The sequence below is a fragment of the Artibeus jamaicensis genome, unplaced genomic scaffold (genome assembly GCF_021234435.1).
Source record: "Artibeus jamaicensis isolate MK-2021 breed Jamaican fruit bat unplaced genomic scaffold, CSHL_Jam_final contig_233, whole genome shotgun sequence".
Taxonomy (NCBI): domain Eukaryota; kingdom Metazoa; phylum Chordata; class Mammalia; order Chiroptera; family Phyllostomidae; genus Artibeus; species Artibeus jamaicensis.
In genome coordinates this window covers 68,272,422-68,279,822 of record NW_026521486.1, presented here as the reverse complement: position 1 = coordinate 68,279,822, position 7,401 = coordinate 68,272,422, and the positions used below count along the sequence as shown (strand labels likewise).

Below are 7,401 nucleotides of genomic sequence, written 5' to 3'. Positions count from 1 at the left end.
TTAAATTTTTATGCTTTAGAAAATAAATCCTTATAAATTTACTTAAGAAATATATTTAATAAAAAACAAATACTTTTAGGAAGTATTGTTTTAGGAAAATAAACTTTTAGGAAAATAAATACTTATTAATAAAGTATGAATTTGCAAAACAAAGTATCAGTTGATGCTATCAATTTCTTTTATGATACCTAATGTCAATTGATTCTAATACCTCAATTATAATTATAGAATCTCCTAATTAAATTAAGGTTAATTTGTGCTGTGGAAGATCTGGAAGATTGTTCTCCAGATACTGATGAACATGCTCAGTAATATTACAGTGTTTTTTTGCCAGAGTTTAGAGAAACTAAACAAAGCCCAACATTATTAGCTTGCTGCTAGCATGTTTCCTATGTTGTTTTTTTTCTCTGGAGTTTAAGTTTAATCTACTAACATACAACAACCACTCTAGTTTTATTCTCTAGAGAAGCACAGAGTAAGTTTTTAACTATGTTGGCCAAATCTAGTTTATGTTTAGAAACCCCAGGAGGTGGCATTGGAGTGTATATATATGTGTTGGTGTGTGTGTGTATATATATATATAATATATATATATATACACACACACACTCCTCACATCCCCTGAGAATGCTGATAAAATAAACCTGGCTTTAGAAATCTGCAATGTGAATTTGTAAAGTCTTCTTGGTTATACTTATCATCAACCAGCACTGGCAACCACTGGCTCACGCTATCAACTTATTATCTTACTTGTGAGAGCAGTACATCATTCAGGAGGTGCATCTGGTTTTGAAATGAGAAACCAGAAGACTGTATTCACTCTAACTATATAGATACCATTTTTAAAAGAGTGAACTAGGCAGAGAGTTTAATTGTAGGGATTCGTTATGAAATATATGTTTTTTTAATAATAAGGCTGGTGATGAAATTATGCTTTCTGCAAAAGAGACTGAAGTATGCTTTTTTAATAAAGCAGACTCAACTCAGCACATATTCTTGAGATAAAACATTCTTCTTCAACATCTGGATTGTGATGAACTTACTAGAAACTCTGTGGAAAAGACTTTTTGGTGACTAAATCTATACTGGTTTCTGATAAAAACTTATTGAATAAATAAACCCAGTTGAACTGAAATCTCCAATGATTTCTTTCCAGTATCCCCTGGGCCAGTTCACATTAAATTTTCTAGAAACATATTGAGTGAATAATTCAGGTGCATATCACAGTGAATATCTCAGAATATTTCTTACCACTAGGATGGGGAATTAATAAATGAGTCCTTCTTTCCATGACAAACCAGCTTTACAAAAGCAAGGAAATATTATACTGATGTTCTTTGTTTTTTGTCTGAAAAATAAAGACTTTTAAAAAATACATGGATTTATTAAATGTATTTTAAAGTGTTTTGTATTAGGCATTCTGGTAGATATGAAACGTGTTACAAATAAGATACAAACAAATCCCATAGACCCAGGAGAGCAGTATAAATCAAAGTTATGTCCTTAATATTTACAATCCAGCATGAAATGGAATATGTGAAGTAGAACTGTGTAAAAAAATGCTATAGAAGCTCCAAGGAGAAAGATGTGATGCTCACCTGGAGTTTCAGGACAGATTTCTTTGTGCTACCACTTGAATAAGTGGGAATATCTCATGAAGGGTTGGGTGATAGGTAGACATTATGGAAGGAGACTTTCTGAAAGAAATAGATAAAATAGAATAACATTTGTTTAGAGATAGACAGTTTGGATAAGCAAAGGCTAGTGAGAGGTTATAAACATGCACAGTGGCCCAAAATCCATTACTGTATGACCACCTTATTAACTAGCATTAGGAAGCCGTTCCAATTTTTCAGGAGATGTAAATACCAGTTTGAAAGTATTGAGGTGTTGATTGCTTGTGAGAGGGAGGTTGTGTTAATAAGTGATTAAGAATGGCTTCAAGATTTTTTAGAGTCCAATGACTTTCAGGCTTGTTTGTCTGTATCTTCACCTGCCTATTGTACTGATAAAATATTATCCAGAAATCTGTGTATCAAAGAAATAAAAGTATAGCTGCTCTGGCTGAAAGGGAGTAGAGAGAGGTAGAACCCAGACACCGGCACAATGAATTGCCTGCTGGCTTTTTTAGGGACCACTGAGGAAATTTGTTTACTCAGAACACACTGAAAACTGTGGGTAGGGTGACCAGGCATAGGATGATGCCACGTACAGGAAGCTGGTCAGTAAGAGGAGCAAGCTGGGGATAGAGGTTAGTACATTTGCGGGCCACACTGATGTCGCAGATTAACATTTAGGTAGGTATGTCTAAGAGCAGGCAGAGGTGGTGAGAGCTAAGGGCAGAAGCTGAGGAAAGGGCGTAATTTGAAAGCACTGTTGCTACTGCAGTGAGAGATAACATTGCCAGAAAGGTGCAAAAAGAGAAAACAAAAGAGCAAAGACTGATTTTTAAAGGATATAGCAGTTCAAGTTGTGAGATGCAGAATAGAAGCCTTTAAAAGAACAGGGAGAAAACAGGGAGGTTAAAGATGCATGAACAACAGCTGATTATGATTACAGAGAATAAGGAACAGCATTTTATTTCTTGGTTGGTTGTGTTTATTTGTTTATAATCGTTTGATAAACTACTTTCAAAGTTTATAATATTCTTTAAAATATAATATAAATAGACACAAATGGCCTGTTTTAAAAAATACAACTTTATAGGAAAAACAGTCTATTTACTATATTACCTCATGAGTGAATAGAAATATTCTTCTTGTTTGAATTTGTTTCAAGGAGATTAAGCAGGATAAGGCAAGGAGAAAAAAAACTTGAAAGCAAAAAAAAAAAAAACCTCATTAAAAAAGTCATTACCATCTTGGCTGTAATACATTTATTGGAGTCAGAAACTTTTTCCGCCCATGATTTTAATGGAGAGCTGTGTTATATGCTAGATTAAAAGGAATGAGATAACTTTATAATGACACTATACCTGGAAAAATAATATGAAATACATAACAACAATGTATTTAATTTCCAGTAGAGGTCATGACTAAAGTCAAGATGCAAAAGATTGAAGACTGAGCAACGATGTCGTTTTGGAAGATGAGATTAGTGCTGATCCATGGGGCTGAATAATCTCTAAAAGCCTCTTGATATGGGAGAGAAACAATTTGTTGCCTCCTATCCTCACCCAGACTGGAGATCGAACCCACAACCTAGGTATGTGCCCTGACTGGGGATCAAACCTGAACAATTTGGTTCATGGGACAATGCTGTAACCAACTGAGCCACCAGGAGGGATTCATTCTCTATTTTAAATGGTATGTACATTGATCACTATTGCATTACATATTTTCTGATAAGGTTTTATGAATTGTAACTGCATATGCTAATGATATACTGAGTATATAGTGGCAACATTGCAGATTATGAGGTGATTTATCTGTTTTAGCTAATGATTTTAAAATTGTATTATTAACTCGGTATGCTTGATAATACAATACTGTGTCATCAGATATATTGGGGTGAGGATGACATGTGTGCCTCATATGGCATTCCTTAAATTTAAGTTGCTTAGTTTGAAAATACAGTTAAATATTCGTAATGTGAAGAGTGGAAATGTTTCATTGCTCATGATTTTTTTGTTAACTCTTTTCTCCCGCTTTTGGAAATCATGCCATATGATTTTTTTCCAGAATGTAGTTTTTTGTGCCTCCCCTAATAGATGTTGTGTTCATAAAGTAAGTCTTATTGTTCTGTTATTTCATGTTGTCCTCAGTGAATACTTAAATTGTGTTTTCTCACCACAGTCTACTCATATTAAAGCTATTAGAACTATGCTTTACATTTAATTCTTTTTCTTTAACAAAGTAATAACACAGAAAGGAAGACAGAGCAATTTTAGAAAACAAAGTATAACTATCAAAAATAACATCAAATGAATTATATAGAAAACAAGGATTATATTTATATCATAAAAGTTCTGTAAATAACTTCAATGTAAAATATAAGGATAGAAGGCAGCTTAATTTTAAATTAGTCCTAAATTAAACTGATAAGTTAAAGTATTTAACAGATATTTCAGACTAAAAGTACTTTTAATTGGTACTATTTTACTTTCCCACAAGGAAGCAATAAGGTCCCCTGAGGCTTAGGGTCTCCTCATCTTATCTCAGCTCCACCAACCACACAAAGTATGCAAATGAACTTGGAATCCTGCCAGCTCCTTTCAGGGATGTTTGCTTGCTTGCCTGTTATAGGGGGTTGTGTTTGTAAATTTGAATTTAATGGATTGACAACCCATTTTGGGTTTTAGTTAATTACAATAAAATATATTCAAAATACAGCCAAATATAGTGAAAGGGTAAATATGACTTAGTATACACTATATGATAAGAGTGCACCATCTATACCAGCAGGTAGAGACATAGGTTATCATTTAAAAATGTATTAAGTAATACTAAAGTCCTTCAATTATAGGGGAGAAAATTAAAGATGGCAGAGATAACACTACATTAAAAGCTACACTTTTGTCTGTTTTTCTTTTTCAGTATAAGCCTCTGTGACATTAATGGAAGTGAAACATAAAAAGGCAACCAAAAAACCATGGCAAATAAGAGGTTTTTTTTTTCCTTTATTTTTATTATTGATAATATTAGAGATGCCCCCATTCCTCCCACTTTGCCTACATTCACCCAGCCCCTCACCCCTTCCCTCTGGCCATCACCACACTATTGTCTGTGCCCACGGGTTATGTATGCATATACGTTCTTTGGCTAACCCCTTCCCTTTTTTTATTCAGTTTCCCAAACCCCCCTCCCTTCTGACAGCTGTTAGCTTATCCCAATGTCATAGACACTGAGTTATTTCACTTCACAAGCTTTTACACATACTTTATCCCTCGGCCAGTAATGATCTTTCTTCATTCTGTGGCTTGCATCTCTTGTTCAGCCTTCAAACTATTCCATTATCATATTCTCTGAAAAACATTTTTTGGTTGTGATACAGGGTGCAGCCAGGGGGGCCCCCAAAAAAAGATTTGGAATGGTGTCCAGAATTCAAAGTGTATAGGAATATTGGAGAGACATATAAGATGTCCTCACCGCCCCCCCCCCCAGGGGGAAGGGATGAATGGAGCCAGGCCATTGAGAGCTGTTTTGCATAGGAACAGTTTTGCAGCTAACCTCTGGAATGATTATTTAACATATCTATAACCTTTAACTGGTTTCATAGATATGTTAAATAGCTGTGGCCAAGGTTGTGGCAGGGACTCAAGATGGGAACTAGGGGCTGCTCTCCGGAGTGAGAAGGGCTTGGACTCAGAATGTAACAAGGGGCTGCGCTCCTGAGTGAAAAGGCCTGTGTGAGAGCTTGGAAAAGACTGGCTCCAAGACATGAAGGGCCCCCGCTTGGCCAGATGAAGAGAGAGCCACGCGGTTTCAGCAGAGTGAGGACCCCCTCTTGGTGAGGTGAAAGAGGGAGCCACGTGGTTTTGGCAGGGTGCGGACCCCCTCTTTCCCAGGTGAAAGGGAAGAACCATGCAGCTTTGCCAGAATGGAGATCCCTGCAGCCAGGTGAAGAAGACAGCCACATGCTTTTGGTGGAGTGCAGACTCCTGCAGCTTTGGTAGAAGAGGCCCACGTGGCTTTGGGGTGCCCCCTTTGGCCGCGGGGCCTGAAAAAGCAAGAGAGACTTTGACTGGAACTAGGTACAAAGAACTCTTGCCAGTGGACCATGAGAGGGTACCACAGTACTTTAGATTAACTCGAGATCCTGCACAGTGACACAGCTGACGGTGCCAGCGGCCTGCAATACAGTCGTGTGCTCTTTTCCTGATTTACGATACCCGGAGTTGGGACAGTGGGAGAAGGGAGCTGTGTGGGTGTAGGTGTACAACCTAAAGGACTTTGCTATTTTAGTGATGGCATTAGGCCTGAATAGCATTAAATAAACATTTTGTTTCCTTTTCACAAATCTCTGGCATTAAGAGATGTCTTTCCAATTGGCGGCGGACAGAAGGGCCCAGTAGATTTTAGTATTTTGTTTTTGGGAGGGGCCCCTGTTGTATAGCAGTTTTGGGCATCCCTAGGTGGGCCAAATATTGTATTGCCCCTCCCTCGGACCTCTTGTTGTTCGGTAACAGTTGTGCCTTAATAACTTTCACCAAAATAGCACTGACCTACAACAAAGCTATGATCTTTGAACACAGAACTTTCTTACCACATCTAACACATTGTATAATTACCCATTTATTACCCTTCCTAAACACCTAATTCTTTAAGGGTAGGACAAGCATCTTTGTATGAAAAGCAGCTAAGTTCTTGGAATATAGTAGGTGCTCAATAAATGTTCAATGAATGGTTAATGCCGACTCTCACAAATTAGTCCCTGTGCCTCAGTTTCTCATCTAAACATGTTGTGATTGTCTTAATTGATATATAAGGCACTTCTTAACTTGACAATACAGACCAGTTGTACAAAATTCTGGCCTCAATACCCTTCTTAACACTCTTGACCACTTTTATTGAAAATTTTATTATTCTGCTCTAACACCACTCTTTTTGTGTCTCTGAAAAGAGATTCTTCTCTTACCCTTTCAATATTGATTTCCAGTATTAAAAAAAAAATCTCTCTTCCTTCAGCAGCAGCCATGGCTGGACAGGAGGACCCCTTGTAGCAGGAAATTCACCAAGACTGGGCCAGTCGGGAGTACATTGAGCTCATCACCAGCAGCATCGAGAAAATTGCAGACTTTCTCAACTTGTTTGATCTGCCTTGTTGTTCAAGACTCGCAACACTAGATGAGAAATTGACAGCCCTTGAACGGAGAATAGAGTACATTGAAGCACGGGCGACAAAAGGTGAGACCCTCACCTAGAACTGTGCCAGGTGCTGCTGGGAAGTTGCTTTACAGAACAAACGCCTCTGTGGGAAAGGTCCCAGCAGCCTTCAACTCCTTGTCTCCTTAAAGAACAACAGCGCTTATTCTTGGTTTTCCTTCTTTAATAATGTGGCCTTTTGGGCTCTGCCATGCACATCTGACAGTGTGGTACGGCATGTGGGGCAAAGTCTAGGGGAACTCTTGAAAACGTTAGGCATTTACCTTTTCAGTAACATTCCCTAGAACTACTGGTTAATGTACTTGAGGCACTCAGAGCCAAAAGCCTCGTTCTCTTTGTGAAGGTCCTCCCCACCTCTCACTTTCTCTCTGACTCTCCTTACAGTGTTCATTGCCTTGGCGCTGATTCTATAAACAGTCTTTGTTTCCTCCCCACCTTCATTTGGGGGTGGCAGACAGTCCTGGTTGAGACGCTCATGCCCTGGCAAGGTGGCTGCCAGAGAATGTTGTTGTTAACCCATTTTTTTGTCCTTTTGGGGAGGTCAAGCCCAGGCCCCTACCTGACTCGAAGGGACATT

At 38.1% G+C, this 7,401-nt stretch overlaps 1 pseudogene; it reads left to right on the top strand.

The window, feature by feature from the left end:
* Positions 1-6,634: 6,634 nt before the first annotated feature.
* LOC119048603 (protein BRICK1-like) lies at positions 6,635-6,896 on the top strand (annotated as a pseudogene).
* The last annotated feature ends 505 nt before the right edge of the window (positions 6,897-7,401 follow it).